General features: G+C 45.0%; 1 protein-coding gene across 1 annotated transcript in view; it reads left to right on the forward strand.

Moving 5' to 3' along the window:
• The first annotated feature begins 212 nt into the window (after positions 1 to 212).
• Positions 213 to 25,082, forward strand: part of TTC24 (tetratricopeptide repeat domain 24) — a 221,743-nt gene continuing 196,873 nt past the window's right edge. Inside the window, exon 1 of the mRNA XM_086947643.1 lies at positions 213 to 317. The gene's annotated coding sequence lies outside the window, so the exon portion shown is untranslated. The remainder of the gene's footprint in view (positions 318 to 25,082) is intronic.

A 25,082-nucleotide genomic window follows, 5' to 3' on the forward strand; every position in this document is an offset into this window, starting at 1 on the left:
GGGCACAATACTTCTCTTCGCCCGCACAAAAACACACAGCGGTGGGGAAAACATAGTTTGGCTTCGCTCGCTTCCCGAGGCTCCTGGTTGGAGGATGCGCCCGCCAATCTCCCGGAGGCGGCTCATGCATTGTTGATGGTTGTTACCATAGTGACGTAGCGGGAGCAGTCTGTAGGGAAACTAGATAGGCATCGACTATCCCAGGAAGCCATCCACCCAGCACGACGTGCAGACATTCGCCAGCTATTCAAGGCAACCACCACCATGATGCCTCTGACTGCTCCCTCATAATCCTACATTTACCCTGCGTCATCGAGGTACGTACACACAGATGGTTGCGATTTCTTAAACCCTCCAAACAGCGTGTAACTTATTCTAGGCGCATTATGTGAATGTTATGTGATTTGTATAAAAAAGCAAACAAAATATAGTATTTTTCGTTTTCTGTCGTAATTGCTTGCTTCAGGGTGCTTTAAAAAGCTTCGTACGCAAATAGAGTGACAAAATGAGTAATCATTTGGAATAAAGAACCCGTCTGCCACTGTATTGCAATTTAATTTATATAGTTCTGCTAACTACCTCTCACGAAGCGTTGAGGCGCTATAGTGAATAGCGCGCTACACTGGGACCCGAAATTAGTGGCTTATCCATTGTTTTTGGCAATTTTTGTTACTGGGATATCTCAAGAAAGTTAGTCAATAGATTTTCTCCACTTTCTTTGTGGAAGATAAATACATTAAAATGTATGCTTGATCATTAGTGGTGCTATGTGACGTCATGTCATGCAAAGGGCTCTATAACCTGTAGGGCACAAGAGAGATATCGCGCTCTCAGGCATTTATGACTGAGAGAAAAACAAGCATTTACAATGCAATGGTTTTGCCTTTGTTAAAGTTAGAGCTATTGGCATTGCTCTTGACATTATTTTTATTTATGTTTTGTTTTAACATAAATACATGGCATTGTCATTTACAATGCCACTAGCTTTATCTCTCGCAAATGACACACACAAACACCCACAGAGAGCCCCTCCTAAACACACACAGAGCCCTTCCACACACACACCCACACAGAGCCCCCCACACACACAGCCACAGAGCCCCCCACACACACAGCCACACAAAGCCCCCCACACACACAGCCACACAAAGCCCCCCACACACACAGCCACACAAAGCACTCTACACACACTTACACAGCACACACACAGCCACACAAAGCACCCCACACACACCCACACAGAGCACTCTACACACACTTACACAGCACAAGCAGGCAACAGGGGCACACGGAGGCACAAGCAGGCAACAGGGGCACACGGAGGCACAAGCAGGCAACAGGGTCACGAAAATGGAGGCACAAGCAGGCAACAGGGTCACGAAAACGGAGGCACAAGCAGGCAACAGGGGCACGAAAACGGAGGCACAAGCAGGCAACAGGGGCACACGGAGGCACAAGCAGGCAACAGGGGCACACAGAGGCACAAGCAGGCAACAGGGGCACACGGAGGCACAATCAGGCAACTGCAGGCAGGACACTACCGGGCTGTGCCTTGGGACTGAGGACGCCGTGAAAATGGGGCATGTTATAGCGCCATAATTCTGTGAGTACTGACCCCCCTCCTTAAAGTGTGGAGCTCTCGGCACTGACCACTCGGCCGTCCGTAGCACAGGACACTGGTGGGCGTCATCACTGTACCAGCCCACTCTTGGAAACTGGGAGCCCCGGCTCGTGCTGCTCTGCGGGGACAGGGTAGGTGGACAAATTCTGTCCGGGCAGCGAACAAGGGTGCGGCGGGCCTGCTGTTGCCCGGATCCTCCTGCTGAATACTGTGAGGAGCGAGGGAGCTCTGAGTGACCAGCCCGACACTACCTCACAAAGACTGAGGGCGGAGGAAGGTGCGGTAGTGGGAGCTGTAAGAGCGACACACGCCTGACTCTCCAGGACCCCCTGAATGCGCCGCCGTGCACATCGGTCGGCTCACCGGCCCCCCACGCAGCAAGGGTCATACACGGACGCACGCTTTTGAGGGGTGCTGTGTGCTCGTCCCTGCCGCTGCCTCATGGTGTTTGCGGACGACATACACCCCATTCCACGACAGGGCCACCAGGGGAGGGGGCGAGAGAGAAGCAGCCAGAGAGGGAAGGAGGGAGAATCAGCGGGAGGGAACGGACACACGGAGAGCGGGAGGGGGGGTGCCGGGGCAGGAACGGACACACGGAGAGCGGGAGGAGAGGTGCGGGGGCGGGAACGGACACACGGATAGCGGGAGGGAGCCTCCCCTAGCCCCAGCACGGAGGGTAAACAAACAAAGCACTCACCTGGACTTCGTCGTCACGGAATGACGAAAACAAACGCACGGCTTCCTTCTTCTGTGGCCACGCCCATCCTTCTTCTGTGGCCACGCCCATCCTTCTTCTGTGGCCACGCCCACGGAAGAAAACACAGGAACGCCTCCCAATCTGGTCCGCGTTGACGGACAGATTCGGCTCCCAATGGCTAGCCTCCATTTATGGAGCTAGCCAATGGGAGCCTGGGGCGTGTACCCGAGTCCTTATTGAACTCATGAGGTTTTTTAGCGCATGCGCACTTCGTGCGCATCGCCGAGGCAAAACCTAATAAACGATAACCGACGTGCTGCTGCCATGAACGGCCGTTGGAATGACGTCACCGTCATGTATGACACATCCATCCACTCGCCTCGAGTGAAAGCCAATTTACTAACCGTACTTTTCAGGATAACGAGGCACGGCGCTCCCATGCGAAGATGGCCGCCGCACGTACGTAATGCGGGGTGGTCTGAGCGCACCGCGTGCTCAGACAAAACACCAATGCCCCTTGGTTCGGCCCCCCCACTCCCCAGGGGGAGGGGGACAGTGGCTGGACCGGGGGTCTCAGTGGAGGCCACCCCCGGGGGGCAGAGCCCGAGCACCAATGATTGGCGGGAGATAAGGGGATCAAAGGCAGGGAAAGAGATCGAGCTGGCCCACCAGGCTTTGGGGCTAGGCCAGCTCCACCATAAATTTAAGGTAGGAATGTGTAGGGTGATAAGGGCTATTTAAGGGTGGGCACCGGGCACAAGGCCCTCTTTCTCCAGGGAATTTTGGCAGGAGAAGAGGTGCAGCGTCGACAAAGCACGAGGTGAGGTGGGGGGAGGGGGGATATGCATGGTGGGCTGCAGTGTAGTGGGTACAGAGGAGAAGGTAAGGGGTAGCAATTGGGGGGGCCTGGCTAGGTGTGCGGAGGAACAAGTAAAGGAAAGGACGCAATAAGAGAGTGTGCAGTACTAAGAAATGTAGGGGGGAGGAGCAGCAAGTTAGATACTCCCCGCAATATCAACAAGCAAAGGAGGGGGCAAGTGGGCTTCGGTTGAGTGAGGGGCCGCTGGGGTCCGCAGTGCGGGCCTTAATGGCACGGGACAGTGGGGTCGGGCTCCTTCACAGAGGAGGGCGAGGCGGCGTCTGGTGGTACGATGTAGCTTGACGTTTGCTTTTGTGATTTGTTCTCGTGTAATGTTCTCATCTTGTATCATTTCTGTTCCTGTTGGGGGCGCTCTGGCGCCTTCGGGTGTAGTCCGCGCTGTGTGGAATTGCATAAATGAATAAATAAATACTGTGGCGCAAGTCGCAAGGGGGCAGGGTATCACAGGGCCCAGGCAAGAGCAATGGGGGGGGGGGGGGCGGTGTGAGGCAGAGCACGAGGAGTTTAGGTGCCAAGTCTTGGGGGAGGCGGGCCCACGGCAGGTCTCGGGCGCAGGGAAGGAAATAAGGAGGGCATCTGTTTTCGTCTGGCAGACAGCGCCCTAGTGGCAGAACAATGTGGAGAAATAAAATAATTTTAAGTTTTAAGTCACAAACGTACAGCGCAAAAAGTAACTCACTGACAGACTAAGTCGCAGTACATATATTAGCTTTAGCCTACAGCGCCTAGAAATCTGCTATGAAGAGCGCTACATTGTGGCCACGTGAAGCGCCACCTCACGCAGTTTGCAGCCCTTGTCCCATCGCAGGGATGGAGGTGGCATTCATAAAGAACGAATATACGGGTTAAATAATTTGTCGCTACTATGCCCTTAGCGCCCTCGTGTAAATAATTAAATTGTTCTGCTGTTCCCTGGTACTTTGGACCTTTTATGCTAATGTTACCAGCCGCTAGTGAACTCTGCACAGGAGTTTTTGGCAATTTATGGTTATCAAGAAGTAAAGCGTCTGCCTTGAGATAATTGTGACACAAACTTGGTATGCATTGAAAGAAATACAGAAAAAAATACAGAACACATTAGACCGTATGTTGCACACGCACAACAGTAGAGACGATTGAACAATTTTCAAATATACTGGTCGGTGGGTCAGATTGCGAGTAAAGGAGGGAAGGACCGGGCCGGGGCGAAATTGTCCAGGAGAAGCTGGGGGGGGTGCACGGAAGAAAGCATGCAAGGGGGGGGGAGAACGGAAGGGCGCCAAATGGAGTGGGGGGGGCACCGCATGCTGCCAAGGAAGAGAGCGAAGGGGGGCTAGGGACGAGAAAAAGGGAGCCATCAGAGGAAAGGAATTTGTGGAGGAGGAGGCCGGCGTGGGCAGTCGATGGTAGGGGATGGCTAATTGGGTTGGTAGGGGTGGGGGGGGGCGCGGGGCATGCGGGCGAAGGGAGGATCAAGCATGGAGAAGGGGGCGGTAGGGAGGACGAGCACGACTGTTACTGTCAGGCATCCATCCTTCAACAATTTCCCACTTACCTGTTTCCCACAGTCGTCCTTTTTGGTAAATAGAGCATGACATGTTAAAGTCTATTCAGATTGCATGACAAAATTCTGAGCAGGCACTCTATCAGTGACATGTTACTACTCTGTTTTTCAGACCTATTATCGAAATAATTTGTTTAGTTAGTCGTTTCTACTTTCTCGCAAAGGAAGACAGGCACGGCACTTCACTATGATTCACAAAGAATAACTGCGGTGGTGGGTTTTAACGCGGCCCTGAATAAATAGTGTGTATTGTAAACAAGTAACAAAATTATTGTGTCAGTGACTTCCCTGGAAAGCATCTTAGGTTTTCGTAATGTGGGCTTGGAGTACTCAGCTATGCTCCCGTCTTTGCCTGGACTGGAGGCATGAGGGGGGCAGACGCACAATGAAGGGTAATAAAGGTTGCATACGCTAGGTGCGGGTCGAGGCTACACCTGGTAGGACAGTGGCGCGTGGCAGGGGTGCCACAGTGCTCAACGCAACAGTGATCGCAGCAGAGGGGAGGGGGGCGACGACAAGGAGAGCCGGTGGGCGTGGGTAGGGGGCTGGCTAGGCTACAGATCGTTGGGGGCACAGCGGAAGGTTTGGAGGTGGGATGGGGCCGGTCTAGGGGGCAGGTTTCAGTGGGAGGGAGCCGGCAGCACAGGGTGGGGGCTTGGCTGGGCTGGGAAAGGGGGGGGTCTTCCACGGGCGGATGGGTGGCGCTCGGTCCACCTGAAGGACCCGGCGGCAGCAGGCATGGGGGCGGGGCAAAGGATTAACGTGAGTGAGCTATTTATTTATTTATTTGCTTGTTTGTGCGGTCTTGTGTGGCGCGGGCTTTGCCCGGGGGTGTCGGGGCGCTTCGCGGGGGGACCAATAATGATATACAGGAGCGTAAAACGGAGGCAAACAATAAGTTGCATGGATCAAAAGTGACACTAGTGAGCAACAAAAATACAGGAGGTAGCAATCGGTGCATTAAAAAAAAAAAAAAGTGAAAGGGGTGCATGTTACAAAAATGTACTAAATACGCATAGACGTGCAATACTGCAATAAAAGGCAGACACTCCATCACAAGAACAGACGTTACGTAGGCAATGGAGGCACCAGTGCAAGTATTTAAAACAAACAAAATGTGTGAGGTAGCAAACACTATGTTACAAGGCGGAAGTGGCGTGTGCGGGTTCCGGGGGGAGGGTGGGGGGTGCCGTGCATGGGTATTGGGATGTTGCTGGGCATTTGGACTGCTGGGATGCGCTGGGGGGGGGGGCATGGTCCGGACCGGGGGGCTCTCCGGTGGTGGGGGGATCTTGCAGGGGCGGGGGCGTGGGTTGGGCTTGGGGGTGTCCTTGGGCCTGGGGGGGAGGTGGTCCGGGGCTGGGGTGGGGGATTTGCTGGGCCTAGGAGTTCGGAACGGGGCACAAGGAGGGGGGTTGGCTGGATTGAGGAATTAATGCCATGGAATAGTGGATGTATGGGATGCGGGCAGAGGGGAGAAGGCTGGGGGGGAAAGGACTCAGCAGAAGGAAAAGGAGGGGCATTCGCCACAAGCGCAGGAGGGCAGACGACACACTCAAAGGGACGCCGTTGCCTGGGCAGTGCCAAGCAGAGGAACGCCGGTGCGGAGCCTGTTTGGCCGCAGCTGCAGAGAGGGCGCGGGCGCCTGGGGAAGAAAGTGCAAACTCTGCATTACAAATTGTACAAGAAGGTGCTCGCGTATGCGGGGGTGTGGCTTCCATGCGCTGCAATGGGTGCGAACTTCGTGCATGGTGGGGGGGGACACGTGGCATGAAAGGACGTGTGGACACGGGGCAGGGGACACATAAAGCGGGGACGGAGGCCTTGGTAAAAGGTGCTGGATGGACTGGGTCGGAGCCCGTGGGGTGCCCTGCGGCCGCTCCTGCAGACTTGTATGGGCCAGACTGGGGTTGTGCTTGTCCGGCAGGCGTTTCACGAGAACAATAGGGCAGGTGTAAAGCTCTCGCCCGGTTTACATTGCACGTAAAGCATTAAAAGCCCGCTGCGTAGCTTAGAGTCAGGTGCAGGACTTGCTCCCAAATGCCCGGACTACCGTAGGGGTGATGGGCATCGTAAGTGCCGCGCGAGGCGGCTCCGAAGGGCTGTAATGGAGCTCTGATAGAGGGTACAGCGCCGTTAAGGCCAGACGCGCTGTCCCGGTGAAATTACTGTATTAGTTAATTTGCACTAACACGCCACACATTCTCAGTTGGTATATGGTATTCGGCCACTTGTAGCATCATGTTAGCAGGACGAGCAAATGGTCTGTCACTGTGTAGCGTTCGGCTGGGAGGACTGGTGCACAGGGAGGGGTGTCGGAAGGGTCGGTTGGTTATTTGGTGATGGGGGGGCTCAGGGGAGGTTCGCGGATGCTTGGTTGGGGTCGTGGGCCAAAACTCCCTCTCCCTCCCCTCCCCCTCCCCCACCCCCACAACGGACCGTCCCTCCCAAGTGCCCACGGCCCCTGCCTTTGTCCATCTGTAGGGGTACAGAAGCTGTGTTAGGACAGGCGAGGTCAGGCACGCTGGACACTGATGGGTGTCACAAAGAGCTGGGACTAGCTGTCCAGGTGGCTGCTTGTTTACAAGAAAGGATTCTTGGCAGAGGTGTGTAGGAAGTCATTGCGGAGGGAACGGACACACGGAGAACGGGAGGGGGGTGCGGGGGCGGGAACGGACACACGGAGAGCGGGAGGGGGGGCAGGGGCGGGAACGGGCACACGGAGAGCAGGAGGAGGGGCAGGTGCGGGAACGGGCACACGGAGAGCGGGAGGGAGGAACGGGATAAAAACATGCTGCTTACCTGAGCATTGAGCAGGAGAAACGGTGGTCGACGGGCCCCGGCGCCATCTTCGACGGAATGAGAAAACACGCCCTGACAGAAAAAAAAAAACAACACGCCCACCGCCGAGATGATGCGCACAGAGGGGCGGAGAGCGAAAAAATCGCGGGAACGCCCCCGAATCTGGTCCGGCCTTGACGGACAGATCTCTGTTCCAATGGCTAGCCTCCATTTATGGAGCTAGCCAATGGAACAGAGGGCGGATTCAAGTCCCCCCATACTGAAAACTAAAGATTTCTCCTGGGGGCGGAGCTAAAGCTCCGTGCCCCAGGCAAAACCTAAAAAGGTGTCACAGAAAGAGCCCAACTGGGATGAATAGAGAAAGCCAACACCACCTTCCTTCGGTGGAGGGCACATTTGTTAAACTGGTGGTTAAAACAGTAAGACTGTTCAACCTAGACGTAACTTGTCGGTTTTTAAGTGGCGACTGGGGAAGAAAGATTTTCTCATTTTCAAGCCAGACCTGAACAATGGTATATTCTCTCTTCCCCTAACCAGCAAAGCGTACCAAATGCCCACATCTCTTTCATTATTGAGAGACATGAGTTTCTTAGGTCTGCTCACACATGCCACTGAGGCAGTGTTGGGTTTAGTCCTTAACGATTTTAAATTTACTCTGGACGATGGAGGCCTGGCTGCTTTTGTCCCATTTGACACGCCGTCGACTGTTGATGTGGTCTCTCATGCCATCTTCTTGAGGTTGGTGTTAGACATCTTGTCCTAGACTGGTTTCGATAATTTATTTCTGCTCATTCATGCTTAACTTACCTTCGAGTCAGATGCTTGACTTGCTGGGGGCTGCGGTGGTTGGCAGTCAGTCCAACCCCTCCTAGCGTGATTGGTTGAATCTTTTTAGATGCAGATGGCAGCCAGTTAGGAACCAGAGTGATTGGAGGCGAGGGTGGGGAGAGACACAGATGCTCAGAATTACTGTAAAGACAGTATAAAAAAATACTGCAGGTTGGATGTTTGCTGTTTCCATCTGAGTGAATTGAAACATAACTAAAACCTGATATTTGGCAGCAAGTCTTGATCTTGGTGTGATGCTTTGTGGGCAGCCAATCTGGGACCTTTAGCCACACACGTGACCCGTGCTTGACTTTGAGAATTGCCTCTTACACTTGCCTTAGCACCAGGATCATGTGAACAAATTGAACTCTTCCAGCTTTCTACTTTTGAAAAGCTCTAATAAGATTATTCCTTTATTCCATCATCCACCAGTTGAATAATAAAAAAATGTAACTTACCTGTAAGCCACGTCCTCCTTACTGCTCCCCCTGGTCACGTCTCTCCTCCTCCCGCCGGCAGGAACAGGAAGCAGCCTGAAGGCACCCAGGCTCCCCTGAGCCAATCACAACCCTGCAATGCAGCGTTGTGATTGGTCTGAGAGCTGTGACTCGGCGCTTATACAGGGCATAGGGGCCTGGGCATGTTCTCCACCCAAGCTGTAATGCAGCCTGGGCGGAGAAGTGGAAAAGTGCGCATGACTGGTTTGGGCCGGCCAAACAGTCCTTGTGCACTTGGAATTAGGGGCAAACCGCTCCTCGGCTGCTCTGTCAACCCCACCCCGTCTCCCCTCGCAAAGCTGACGTGCACTAAAAAAGGAAAAATAAAATTATAATAACTGAGTTATTATCATTTTATTTTTTTCTTATACTGGTGAAAAAAAAACAGTAGGCAACACTCCTCCGCCTTAGCGGAGGAGCCGCCACAGAGGTCTGCGGTTCTGATTGGCTCCTAGGGCTAGGGTTTCTATTGTACTTAGGGTTTAGGGTGTGGTTTCTGATTGGCTGATAGAATTGTGATTGGTTGTAAGGGCCGTGTCTTTTATTGGCCCTAGGGCTTAGGGTTAGTGTTTTGACTGATTAGGGCTAGAGTTCCCATTGGCCAAAGGTATCACCTAATCACTAGGGCTATTTATGCTTAGGGCTCATGGTGTCTCAGCCGGGCTACAAGGTTATGGGTGGAGAGCACAAGGGAAATTGCCTGTTTGTTCCTGATAAGGGAAGTTGCCTGTTTGGGCCTATTCGGGACAGGTTGAACCTAGAACAAGAAATGCTGCATTCCTTCCATTTACCAGCAACCACTTTAACCCATCCACATCCACAAACATATTAACACACTCCCAGCAAATACACTCTGCTCATTTACTACAAATAAACCCTAACCAGATTTCAATGCCTCAACAGACACTACAGAACCACACAAACCACACCTATGCACCTTTCTACCCCAACTACCACACAATGGCACCATCACTCTCACACAAAACAACACTGTGTCCTATACCACTATCATATTCACACATCACCAACAAATCCAAAGCTATGCTAAACATACCTATAATACACCCAGACACACACACTCCCTATTCATACAAAACACCAGCTCTACCCTCTACTTACTCCTAACAGACCTCTTTCAGTCACCAACAGACATATATTCAGCCCTCCATCATTTCATCAACCAACACCCTCCTCCTCATTTGACCAAAAACACACAACCAAGCAAGTCTTACACTCCACCCCATCACACATATTACCTTTTCCAGCTATCAAATCTAACACAAACACTCATAACTCTTCTCCATCCCCTTTCACACACCACATAAACAAATTTTCCAAAACACATCACCACCCCCTTTTACCATTCAACTTCCACTCACCAACAATAAATTACATAGAAATCCTTCTCAGAAAACCACTACATAGCTATCTCCTCTCACTACTCCACAAAAACAAGACATAATGCACACACCAGCACAACAAAATCGCACACACACACACAATTTCATAATACATTCTGTAACAAATTAGAAAGATAGACCCACACTCACCCACATGACCACACAAAAATAGTACACATCCTAAACCCTCTTTGCTCCCAAATTATCTGCCTTCACCAATACCTACCACAAATTCTCCAACACAACAACTCTCATTCACCTGCCTCTCATCCATTTCACAATTTAGAGCCTTAGAACATGACCCGCATGATCCACCACCACCCCTAACCCATACACCCTCCACCATAAACAGACTCTAACAAAACAAACCATTCAAAATACTATATTTGCAAATAAAGAATCTTGTAAAATTATCACTGAATTTTGTAAACCAAAATGTACGGAAGGAACTCATTCCATTACTCAAAAAATCACTGACAAACTGGCAAATCATTACACAACCAAAGCAGACATGTTGGATTCTTATTTAAAACAAAGGAAAACCACCAGCATCATCCCCTTTCCAAAAATCCCCTCAAAGGGTAGGCTAACCCAGCCTCTGCATTACTTCAAACAAATATCACAAAGAGAATTTATGGATCTGGTCAAAGCAAGCAGCCCGCCCTTTTGACCCTTACCCACCACAAATCCCTAAGAGCATTATTTTAACTACCTCTGCTGCCACACCAGTACGAAGAATCGTCAATAATTCTTTAACTATGGAAATCTTTCCAGAAGACCTAAGAAAGGCATACATATGCCCATTATTAAAGAAAACTAACCTGGACCCGCATGACCCCGACAACTACAGACCAACTACTAATGGACCTTTCCTAGGCAAACTGATAGAAAGACCACATTTGCCCAGATGTCACAATTCATTGATGATAGCTCCATCCTTTCAGACTACCAAACAGGATTCCGCCTAGGATGAGGCACAGAATCTGCCCTCATTGCCATCAGGGATAACCTTAAAACACAGTAGACCAGAACGGAGCTGCTGCACTACCTCTCTTTGACCTCTCAGCTGCCTTCGAGACAATTGAACATGACACTCTAATACAAAGACTCTACGAAGCCGACATAGAGGGGACTGCTCTCGATTGGATCACATCCTACCTTCAAAACAGAATAAATGTCATCCATTCTCCACCTTTTTCATCAAAACCGTACTTCACAAAAGCAGGGGTCCCTCAAGGCTCTATCATCTCACCTATGCTTTTCAACATCTACACAAAGTGAGAGGATGTAGCCTTACGGCTCGAGCAAGTCGACCTCGAAGCTGGGGAAGCGGGTTCGAGTCTCGGCAGCGACGCTCAACATCCTGTGATTCTTGGCAAATCACTTAATCCCCCCATGCCTAACAAAAATGAATTTAAAGAAACTGGTGCTAATGTAAAGCGCTCTGATACCCGATTTCTTGGGTCTAGCTCGCACTATATAAAACTCGGAAAAAAAATAAAAAATACTGGCAATGATCAATTAATTTCACCTCACGTGCTATAACTATGCAGATGACACACAAATACTTCTAAAACTGAAAGCCCCAAACACATTGGAAACTCTCAAATCTTCAGATGCCTCAGAGACGTTGATCAGTGGATGATATGGAGCCACCTCAAACTGAATGCTTCCAATACGGGAGTTCTCACATGTGGTGAGTGGAAAAATGACGGCCAACTCTGCACCTGGCCTGACAATTTGGGAAGAACACCTCTTAAAGCCTCCATGGATGTAAGACACCTGGGAATTACCATGGACTCCATGTTTTCAATAAATGCCCATGGTCAAATTAGTAAGATCAAGCTTCATTACCAGGAAAACTCTACGACGCATCTTCCCCCACCTGGGATTTCCACACTACTATCTCTCTTGTACTGTCTAAACTCAACTACGCCAAAAGCCTATACCACGGTTCATCTTTATCAACTCTGAAAAGACTATGACGGATTCAGAACTCTGATGCCAGACTACTCCTGCATTTAAAGCCACAAGCCCACATCTCCCTTGCCTTCAGGGCTCTACGTTGGTTCGGTTGCCAGAGGATCGACTTTCAAGCTCCTTTATATCACTCACAAAGCAATACATGGAACAGGACTACTTTTAATCAGGAATGAAATCACCAAATACATTCATCAAAGGAACCACTGTTCAAAATCTTCACCTCACCTCAAAACTCCACCATACAAGAAAGAAACATGGGTGATACCTCTTACTCTGTTCAAGGAGCCACACTATCGAATTCATCACCCCCAAACATAAGATCCACCTGCTACTATCTTACCTTCAGACGACTACTCAAGGATTGGCTCATTCCTACCATACTTAAACTTAATGTACAGCATATCCCTGTGTTTGTAAACATTTATAAATTGATTATTTGTGTGTATCTAGGTATGTGTATTTCTTTTTACAAATATGTATAATAACTGTGGTTTTAAAATATATAGATATTCTTCTCTGCTTAAGAAATGTAAATATTATTTATAATTAAATATATATAAATATATTGTATTCTTAACATGTTTATAAGTCCCTGCATAGTTCTCCTATAAGTTATTTGATTTGATGCTTATGGGTCCCTGTTTTATTCATCTATCACAATATGTAAATCTTATCCTCACTATTTATCTACCAGTCCTTCACTGTTTAAATATTGAGGAAAAGATAAAGTTACAAATAAATAAATACATTTTGGAAAACAAACAACTATATATATATATATATATATATATATATATATATATATATATATATATATATATATATATACATATATATATATATATATATATATTAAAAATTAGCCTCATGTACAGCAACACGTGAAAATCAGAGTTTGTATAAATACCTATGGGACATGCATATTTATTATTGTATGCTCAATATGTTTATAAGTCACTGCATAGTTTTCATATTAGTTATTTGATTAGATGCTTATGGGTCCCTGTTTTATTCATATATCACAATATGTAAATATTATAACTATTTTAATGACAAGTGCTTCACTATTGAAATATTGAGGAAAGGATAACATTTAAAATAAATAATTTAGCTTCAGCTATAGCTACATTTGAAAGTCTGAGTTTGTAGAATACTACTTTAAATCTCAATATATTATCTTCTTTATGAATGTACACCTTTTCCATGTAGTTATGTATTTACATATTTATTACTTTACTCCCGATGTAGAAGAAGAAAAAATATATACAAGTATACCCTTTCTACGTAGTTATGTGTCTATGTGTTTATTACGTGACTCCTACTTTAGAAGAGAGAAAAAAAAACATAAAAAAAGAAAAGAAAACCTTGGGTCTCTCCAATGCACTACTATCTCACCCTATACGTCTCTCAATATATCCTCTACCCCCACTCTCTGACTCATCCCAAACCTCAGTCTACTACTGCGATCTCCAAAAGAAACCTTTCTAGACTCTTCTCCCATTCCTCCTTGAGTCACCCAAAACTTTATTTTACTACTACGATCTCCCAAGTAACCTTTTCTAAATTCATCCCTCATGTATCCCAAACCTCGTTTTACCACTATGAATTCCCAAATCCCTTTCTAGAGACTTGTTCATCCTCCACCTCTTCCTTTTACTCATCTCAAGCCTTATCTCACACCTATGATCTCCCAAATAACATTTCTAGACTCTTCCCTCTTCTACCCCTCATTATCCTATTCAATCCAACTAACTGACTCACATGTCCTCCGCTCAAGTTAACACATATTTCCCTATACTAACCTACCACTAATCCTCTTTGGGTTCCTGAGCAGCGTGCTACTCGCCGAAAAGCAATTTGATGCCTCATCAGGGGTCTTACTACTATGATGTCCCAAACAACACATTCTAGACTCTTCCCTATTCAATCCCTCCATTATCTTATTCAATCCAATATTTCCGTATACTAATCCACCACAAATCCTTTTTGGGTTCTGGAGTAGCATGCTACTCGCTGAAAAGCACTTTGACGCCTTGTCAGGGGTAGTAAGCGCTATATAATTACAATGACAAAGATATGGGTTATGCTGCCAAGATTCTTTCAGACCTAAACATTGTTCCAGCAGATAATTTTTGCCCAGATTTCAAAACATAATTGTCCAGGCCAAGCTCAACATAGTTGCCTTGCTTAGTGGACTCTCCCTAGAACAGATAACTTAAACCCAGAAAAATGTGGCAAGTCTGGCAGGATACCTTCCATCTCAACACTCAGCATTATAATGCTTCTGGCAGCATGCCACTTTTGCTGAGTGCTCCTGTGGGGAAGATGGGGTTAGATTCAACAAAGGCAGAAAACTATTTGATAATAGGATGAATTCAAGGACTATAAGGGGGTAAACTATGCTGTGTTTATCCCCCATACTCTTTGAAGTAACCTTGATTTAGACCTTTTGGTTCTAGTTTTTGAGTGTTTCAGTAGGATGTTCCTATTTTGGTCTATGAAATCATTACATATCATTATCGTAAATAGAAAACAGTTCCAAATAATATTTTAAGGCCATTCCTTATATATTGCACTGAAAAGGGACTTGGCAATATTCTAAAGTGTAAAGATCTAACCCTTGGCAAATCAAACATCTTCCTCTTTAAGTATGAGAATTACAAGAGCTTCTTTGACAAAGTCCAAATGTTTGATTATTTGGGGATTCACTTTGACAACATCGGGAAATACCTGGACTGCGTGAACCAATAAGAGCAAACACTCGCTTTGCCACTAGCAAAGTGCTCACCATTGCGTTAATAAGCAAAAAGGTATGTGCTACCCTGCCCATGGCAGAACTGCAAGGTAATTCTCAGTTAGAAATATTGTTTACAGAAAATTGTTCCTTCAGGTGATTACTTCATCTGCCTGCTTACACTACATTTTCTACGCTTGAGACATATATTTATTTATTTGGCATTTTTGTATAGAGTGCAACGCTATCAGAAAAGTGTCATCACTCTTTACACATAGGCAACATGGAGATATGCAACATCCATGTATATAGACACAGCATATAAATGCCAGAGATAAAGTAATTTGAAGAAGGATAAAAACTCAACAGCATCATCATCTTCAGGCAAGGAGGAAAAGGAATTAGGAAAGTACCAAGATCAGCGGTTATAAAAACCACATACGCATGGAGGTGAAATGAGAGGCTTACAGTGGAAGAGAAGCATACAGCCACATAAATGAGTAGACATAAGTACTATAATAGTACAGTTATGAGATGAAAGAGGAATTAAAGACATGATTGGGAAATGGCATGAAGAATGGAAATGGAGCAAAGCGATTTAAGATTTAAAGCAGAAGAGAAGGTAAGAAGGGAGGAGCAGGGAAATATACTTGCGGACACAAGGAGAAGTAAGCAAGGGTAAAGACAAAGGAGGAAAAGTCCTTAGAGTCTATAGATGCCTGAGACAACGTCTATTTCTATTGTTCTTTTCTTCCAATATAAATGCAGACCTTAGATACTGATCCTTCTTTTAAGCTCTAAATTACAAAGTTAACAACAGATGGTTCTTGGTATCTGCTCAGACTAGATGTTCTAAAATGAGGAGCAGTTAAGGGTGTATCATTTTTTTTACTTTGACTAATTGCTAAAAGTCAGATGTTTCTATATAAATATATATTTTTGACCATTATTCACCCTCTCGAGAAGGTCTCTTCATGATCCAGGAGTGACACAACAAATACATAAAGCATTATATCTCTGCCGAACACCCAGGTTTTTAGCCTCTTCTGAAAGAAAAGGAAACTTGTACCAATTTTCATTTTTGAAGTTGAATTGCAAGGATGCTCCACTGTTTGGAGTCGTGGACAAGAAAGGCTCTTCCTACCCATCTGAATCGCATAAAAGTTCAAATAGTGATCAGCATCTCTGTGTTAGATTGCACATTGAGCACAGACTCTAAAAAGCATTGATAAGTACTCTAGCACTCTGCTGAACATTTAATAATCTACAGGAATTATCAGGGCCACTGGAATTATGCGGCAGGAGAGGGACAAATTATGCGCAACATTTGAATAAATTATGTGGCAAGAAATAGGAAATTATGAGGTATACTGTGCCGCATTTTGTAATAGTATTACCTTATTTTTTTGTAATTTTCAAACTTGATTGCACTGTCAGGGCATTGGTGCACCTCATCAGTACCAGTTTAACACCAAGATATAGCAATAAGTTACAAAAAGCTTATCTGTCAAGTTTTAAAAAGGGTCTTCCACTCTGCTGGAACACGTGTCGCTGCATTTTAAGTAACTATTGAACCGTTTGAGCTAGAAACAACTTTTTTTTGTTAAAATCTGTAGATTATATGGCAGATGATGGATTGCCAGCAAATCTCTGTGTGAAAATCGCAGCAGCTCACAATCCCATATTTCCAGTGGCCCTGGGAATAGTTAATTGCAACATTTGGGATCTTTCTGCTGATTCTAGATTGTATCTACAAGAAAATCCGTTTTTTAAATAGTAGATTATGTAACTCGTACCTGGAAGTATGTAGGTCTAAATATCACAGAGGGTAGAACAGTATTATTATTCCCATGCATTTTTTATTCTTTGTAGTTGTACCACTTTACTAGTATATACTACCATGAAACCTTCAATGCCTTTATAGACACATACCTATTGTAGTCTAGTTGACCAGTCAGTGATCATCTTCAATAATATTGCAGGAAGTCCGCTTTTTCTGGGTGGTCACACCGTTTGATTTGGCATTTTGCTGGACCCTTTATTTTTACTGCCTTCAGAACTCTGCTCACTTTACCCTGCTAAACAATAATAGAGTGCCTGTGCTCCCCCTTTAACCCGGGTTGAAATGGTCGAGGACATAGTTAACTTTCTTATAAGTTTCTTGTATATGGTACAATGTGTACCCAGGGCTTGGAAGTTAAATGCTGCCAGTGGACTTAAACTCTAATTGTGCCATCCGCTACATTGGCAGTGCAACCATGGTTTCAGGCGTATCACGCTTGGCAGTGTAAAACCTGCACTTATATCTGCCAAAATAAACCCTTTTGACATGTCAAAACCTCCATTTTAAATATTAAGATTATACTACAATTCCATTTGCACTTCAGATGTGACGTCACAAAGCAATTTCCAGCGACAATCAACAATGTGAAAATGCAAACTACAGAGTAGTACATCACCACATAAAGAGTTAAAGATATGTCTTGCTTTTTGGGCCAAACTCTCCTTCCTGCTGGTTAAATGCCTAAACCCAGCCAGTTCCTAATTGTGAAATCAACGCGTTGACTCTTATCCCTTTCCAAGGCTTTAATCATCTGTGGTTAGCTTACTTAGTAGTTGTACAGGTTCTTATTTTTAGTGCCAGGCATGTCGACTAATCATTGTTTCCAATCTTATAGTGCTCTGAGACTCTCTGGTGGTGGTATGCAGCGCTGTACAAAAAGCACTTACAAATAACATGACAACTCACAATCATAGCTGTTATTGGGAACTTTATGGTTGAATATTTATTCTATACCCTCTTGGAGATGCACACCAAAGATGACTTACTATCTGCACACTGCCACACATTTGAAAGATCAAAGGAGGCCTAACCTTTGGCTTATGTTATGCTGTGTAAGCTGTTTTAAGCAAGTTATCAATAAGTTATTGATGTTTGTATTGACACTTTTGAGATCCACTTTTAGGTCCTCATTCCCAATGACTAGTAATCCCGATTGAAGTGGTAACTGGAGTTAGACGCCAAATCTCAAAGTCACGAGGTGTGGGAGTCAGCGCTTTTGGGGTTTGCCACCAGGAAATTTCACCTGCTAGAAGAGGGTGAATTGTCAGGAGGGAAATGGCCCATGAATACAGAATTGCAGCAGAAATCAGGAGCAATCACTCAAATTCCCCCAATAAATTCCTATTTTTAAAGGCACCCTCATGGTCTAAGTCAAAATACCGTGGGTATTCCTGCATCTCGGAATAGCCATTACCTGTGGTATTGGTAATACTTGGTGTGGTGTACAGATGTGGCATTCACAACCCTTTTGCAATGAGGGGTTTGGTCTACATATGTGCAACCTGAAGATCCCTTGCAGCAGAAGGAGAAACAAACCAAGTGATGTGGCTGTACAACGAGTCAGACATATATTGTAAATATTACAGTACTCCCTTCTTCACATTAAAGTCACTTCAGAGTTCCTTCGACTTGCAAATTATTTACATTGTATGGTAATATGTATTTTATGACACACATTATCTTTCCTCATTAGACCCTGAAGAACATTAAGATAATCATTTTAGTACATAACAACCTAATGATGAGATCTTTTTCCGGTATTGTCAATTTCTCTATAAATGTAATGAATCAAGCGAGATCTGAGGCACCCCTTTGCATAGAAACCAAAGAAGGCCTGTTAAAAATAAGACTTTGTTTGATCCGATTGTTCAAGTATTCCGTAAATGTAACAATTTATGAGCTCAGAGCAAGACATCTCATTTAATTGCATGAATAAGTGTTACGTAGTAAGGTCTACTTTTCATCCATCATATAGAGAACTGTCCTTAAATGTGCGCTGTTGAATATTTTTACATTTTTTTTATTATTATGCTATTTTGCACACTCTAATCGAGAAATTGTAATGGGAAAGGTTTTGATATGTTTTTACTTGGTAGATCGCGTGCATGAAAATATGGTCTTGAAATATACAAGAGTTCAATTATTTCTATGTTACCTTTTGTGCAGTGTATCACATTATCTGTTGTGCTGTGTCATGCTGGTGAGCACGGTAGATTGCTTTTGACATCTCTGTGTGACCTGTAAGCTACTGGTTAAACCCCTGGTAGTCCTACAAACAGCCCTCTGTGTTTTTAAAGTTGATTCATTAGGTAGGATTCTGTCAGGTGGTGTTTTATTTGCATTATGCCCTGCCACAGTAAGGTGTTTACCCTTACCTGGCACTCCTCGCAGGGCAGGCAGAGCCACTGTCGGATAGAGGTGTCAATAATTCAGGGCCTGGGCGCAGTTTCTGTCTCCTGCTCTCTTTGTCTTACAATGACAGGAAGGGACCACTCTACCTTGAAGGGCAGACTCTGGTCAAGCCTGCTTTTCTCTTAATTTGATGAAGGACAGCTAAAAGGTTCCTGAGAGGGGCAAGGGGGCGGGGAGGGACAGAGTCCAGGTATAAACCCTGGTTAAGCTGAAACAGCATTTCATTCTTTCGTATTATGGTGTGCTATGCTGCTGTTGACTTTATATTGCACTTCCTACACCCAAGGACGCGACCACATGCATTAGGGTGATGGGTGGCAAGTTGCACGGTGGGAGATTTTGGGGTTCAGCCTGTGTGTTTGGGAAGTGTTTTGAGGTCATGTGTGATGCCCAGAGGGATCCTCTTATCCTGTCCTTTGTCGCTGGACGTGTGGTGCCTGTATTGGAATAACAAGGAGGGAATTAAAATAAGCTTGAGATTTGTGTTATTGTTGGCTCTGGTTCTTAGTGTAGACAATGTGGAAAGTGTTTGGTGTTGTTTGTGATTAGTAGGGGTTGGCTCCTTTCATGTCACTGAGGGGCATATTTACAAGCTCCTATCGCCACCACAACATCACTTTTTAGGACGTTGTAGTGGCGATAGGGACTCTGCCGTATTTACAAGGCACTTAACGTCGCCTTGTAAATAAGGCACCATTTCACGCTATACTCAGCATGAAAGCGGCCGCAACACCCATTGATTATGACGCTGTCCCCTATTAACAAGGGTGGCGTAAATAGGAGGCAGCGCCAAAATTAAGACCAGGGAAAACCTGGTCTTAACCTAGCGAAACAAGGAGAAATGTTTAATTTCTCTTCATTTTTGCTGTTTCCATGTGTGCTGCGTTGTGTAGCACACATAGAAACTGCAAAACACCATTGATTGTTTATGTGTAGGAAGGTGTCCCTTCCTGCACCTACATAATCATTTAAAAAAATGACGTTCTGCATCTTCTATGTGTGCTGCATTAAGCAGCACACATAGAAGTTACAAATCGCCATTTAAAGATTATTTATGTCTAGGAAAGGACACCTTCCTGCACATAAACAATCTTCCCAATCAACGCAGAAACCCTTGCACTATGGTGCAAGGGTGCCTTCGTTGGCGCAAGGCAGCTAAAATTAGCGGCAGTGCAGGGGGAAATGCAGGGCTGCACCATATTGTTGTAAATATGGTGCAGCCCTGCGTTTCAGAAGTTGCGGAGCGTGGCGTTAAGCCAGGAAAGCGCACGCCGCACTCCGCCACTTCTTTGTAAATATGCCCCTAAGTTTCACAAATGCACTTATGCCTCGCATTAAATAAAGTAGAATGAGGAATAGCTGTGGTTGTGGTCTACGGAGCAGAAATTGGTTCTGGGTTGTGGAAAAATAACTTACCTGTGTCATATGAAGTCCATACCCACCCAGTGTGGCAGACTGTTTCTGTGTTGTAGACGGTGCTATCCTGTTTTGAGGAAGAGCCAGGTATTTACCACCATCCTGATTTCCAAGTCATCTTCGAATTTTTTAGCAGTACCCCTACATGCCGGGGGACGATGCCTTACGACTCCGTGATGAAGTCGAGTCCGGTTGTGACGTCAGTGGAGTCCTATAAGTCCCCTCTGGCGTACGGACGTTAGTTTCTTCTGTGAAAACCTCCTTGCCAGGACGCTGATCTACCAAAGAAACTGGCTGTGGAAACAGTGTGCCAAGAAAAAATCAATGTATCTTTAAAATAGTAACTGTAAAATGGAAATAAATGGTATAGTAATACCAGACCATGATCTATAAGGTACGACCAAATGGTTTGTTGAATCACACAACTATGTGAAACAGTGATCACTGGTGTATAAAGCCAGTGCTAAAAAGAGTATAACCCTTACACTACAGGTCATGCACAGAACGGGGAGGATGGGTAGGGCGTTAAGGAATCTGCGGCTAGACTAACCCCCACATGCATCAACCTATTTAGGAAGTGCAAACGGTGCAAATCGGTAAATTCGGCCGTTTGCACTTCCTAAATAAGTTTTTGGGATGCATCATGCATTTTTGTGAAATTCGCTATTTTTAGCGATTTCCAAAAATGCGATTGCTTCTAAGGAATCGCAAATTTGCGATTCCTTAGAAGCAATGCATGATTGTTTTTGTAATTGCGAATTAGCAATTAGGAGGTGCAAATTACCACGAGGTTGAACCTCGTGGTAATTTGCGAAAAGTTTTGAAAATGCTCAAAAATGCATTTTTTAAACTTTCATGTTTCAGACACACATGTCCTTAGGACATGTGTGTGTGAAACATGCACTTCAAATTACATTTCTGGGGTGCAGGGGGGGGTCCTTTGGACCCCCCTCTGCACCCTTGGAATGCATTAACAAATTGCGATTTTCAAAAAGAAAATCGCAATTTGTTAAAGCCTTCCCATTGATCCCTATGGGCCTTTTGGCCCATAGGAATCAATGGGAATTGCGAATTCGCACTTTGGAATTCCCATAATATTTGCGATTCGGTAAAAATTGCGATTTTTACCGAATCGCAAATATTTTGCGCAAATATACATGCATCCCATTTTGCGAATTCCAAATTGCGATTCCCTATTTTTCGCAATTTGGAATTCGCAAAAGGCCGGGATGATGCATGTGGCCGTATGTTTCTACCCGATAATACATTATTGTCGATTATTTTAAAATATATATTAGTAACCTGCTATTAAAAAAGTTATATATTTAATTAATTTAAAAACTAAGAATGTTTGATGCAGTTTTTTCAAAATTACATTTATTATATTCACTATTATATTTAAAATACTGCTTGCATATATTAATAACAAACGTGTGTGTGTGTGTATATATGTATATGTATATACGTATGTGAACAAGCTCCCCTGCGGAGCGAAATGCGTCATTGTGTAATAAAACGTTTTGATTCCTGCATACTCACTCGAGTTGGATCGTTTGTGAGCCTCTCTGACTGTTTGATGTGGCGTTCTGAGGTCTGCACCCTGCCGTAGCCTGTCATCCATTGACGGGTTGGGAATTCTTCTTCATATATATATATATATATATATATATATATATATATATATATATATATATATATATATATATATATATATATATTTCACACAAAGAACTGCCCGATGTAAGGAGGCCCACTCTGTCAACGATCTGCCATATCCGATGGAGCATGCAGCCTCGAAAACACCTCTTTCAAATGCTTTAGCCCTACGCGTTTCGGAACTGCTTCCTTGTTCACGGGCCATGTGCTGAATAAGGCAAATGAGCGACTTGTAAGTGTTACTGCTTTTATTAAACATTGAAGCCTTGATGGGCGTGGTTATCTTGCCCCAGTGAGCGCTGGTATATGCAGTCCAATTTGATAGCCCAAGTGGGTGTTGCCTCTTGTCTTACCGCTGAATTAATCCTTTGTAGGTGAAAACCGGCATGTTCGAGTGTGCTGCTTTATCGAGTCTCTCATCCTCGGGCACATTGACAGTCCTGATTAACGTGCTAACAAACACCACATGGCCGCTGCAGACGCATGCGGCGGTTCCTCCTTGCGACCCAGGCATGGCCGCTAAACATTTCACACAAAGAACTGCCCGATGTAAGGAGGCCCACTCTGTCAACGATCTGCCATATCCGATGGAGCATGCAGCCTCGAAAACACCTCTTTCAAATGCTTTAGCCCTACGCGTTTCGGAACTGCTTCCTTGTTCACGGGCCATGTGCTGAATAAGGCAAATGAGCGACTTGTAAGTGTTACTGCTTTTATTAAACATTGAAGCCTTGATGGGCGTGGTTATCTTGCCCCAGTGAGCGCTGGTATATGCAGTCCAATTTGATAGCCCAAGTGGGTGTCGCCTCTTGTCTTACCGCTGAATTAATCCTTTGTAGGTGAAAACCGGCATGTTCGAGTGTGCTGCTTTATCGAGTCTCTCATCCTCGGGCACATTGACAGTCCTGATTAACGTGCTAACAAACACCACAGGCTTCAATGTTTAATAAAAGCAGTAACACTCACAAGTCGCTCATTTGCCTTATTCAGCACATGGCCCGTGAACAAGGAAGCAGTTCCGAAACGCGTAGGGCTAAAGCATTTGAAAGAGGTGTTTTCGAGGCTGCATGCTCCATCGGATATGGCGGATCGTTGACAGAGTGGGCCTCCTTACATCGGGCAGTTCTTTGTGTGAAATGTTTAGCGGCCATGCCTGGGTCGCAAGGAGGAACCGCCGCATGCGTCTGCAGCGGCCCTGTGGTGTTTGTTAGCACGTTAATCAGGACTGTCAATGTGCCCGAGGATGAGAGACTCGATAAAGCAGCACACTCGAACATGCCGGTTTTCACCTACAAAGGATTAATTCAGCGGTAAGACAAGAGGCGACACCCACTTGGGCTATCAAATTGGACTGCATATACCAGCGCTCACTGGGGCAAGATAACCACGCCCATCAAGGCTTCAATGTTTAATAAAAGCAGTAACACTCACAAGTCGCTCATTTGCCTTATTCAGCACATGGCCCGTGAACAAGGAAGCAGTTCCGAAACGCGTAGGGCTAAAGCATTTGAAAGAGGTGTTTTCGAGGCTGCATGCTCCATCGGATATGGCAGATCGTTGACAGAGTGGGCCTCCTTACATCGGGCAGTTCTTTGTGTGAAATATATATATATATATATATATATATATATATATATATATATATATATATATATATATATATATATATATATATATATATATATATTCAACAAGAATTCCTGCCGATCATACAGGAAAAGACGAACCACACCAGGTATGCGATGCAAATTATTGCGGGTTTATTCGGGCAAACAACAGAAGACGCGTTTCGATCTCGGCTGAGTTCTTGGTCACATGACCTTCCGTGAATTTCCCACATATTTAAAGAGACAGTGCAATGCACGACACAGCGTGCATGGATATTAAAGAAATATTGCTAAGTGCATGTGATCTATTTAATCAATTTGTATATATATATAAATATATATATATATATATGAACAACGTCAAAAGTGAAGACGTTTGTGTGAAAAAAGAATATATATATACATATATATATATATATATATATATATTCACAGAAAAAACCATAGGTTATAGTGGATATATAGTTAGGAATTTGCATTTACAAAACCTTGAAAATTCAATGAAAAAACCATAGGTTATAGGCCATATATAGTTAGGAATTAGCATTTACAAAACCTTATTTTACTCGCATAAAACCATTGAAATTCCATATATAGTTAGCTAACTATAAGCGCTAACTATATATCGCGCACCCGCAATCCACTGCTGATGATGTCACATATTACATCATTCATGACATGGTCAGTGACATCACTGATGACATCACTGATTACAACATCCAGTGACTGTATGTTTCTGTAAAGTTAAAATATGTTTCACATATTGAAGAATGAGTGGATGTATAAGTGTCTGGATGAAGAATTTAGTAGGTGCATGACTGACTGTATGAGTGAGTGATTAAATGTGTCTCACTGAGTGCATGGGTTAGTGACTAAACTGTCTTAATTCGTGCATCAGTATGTTTGTTGTTGTGTAAACTGCTGCTTGTGTTGATCAGTAGCTATAAGAGTAGCCATATGGGTTATTGATTGGTTGCCCAAATATTTGAATGGGAGGCTGAGTGTGTGTGTGGGTGGCTGGGAGGTGCGTGACTCTGTGCATAGATGTGTAAGCAGTTGATTCACTAGGAGTATGAGTTCAAGAGTGCATGTGGAAACAGCTATATGAGCGGTTGACTGTGCATGGGTGTGTTGGTGAGTGAATGGATTTCTCATTGCTA

The sequence above is a fragment of the Lissotriton vulgaris genome, chromosome 12 (genome assembly GCF_964263255.1).
Source record: "Lissotriton vulgaris chromosome 12, aLisVul1.2, whole genome shotgun sequence".
NCBI classification, from domain to species: Eukaryota; Metazoa; Chordata; class Amphibia; order Caudata; family Salamandridae; genus Lissotriton; species Lissotriton vulgaris.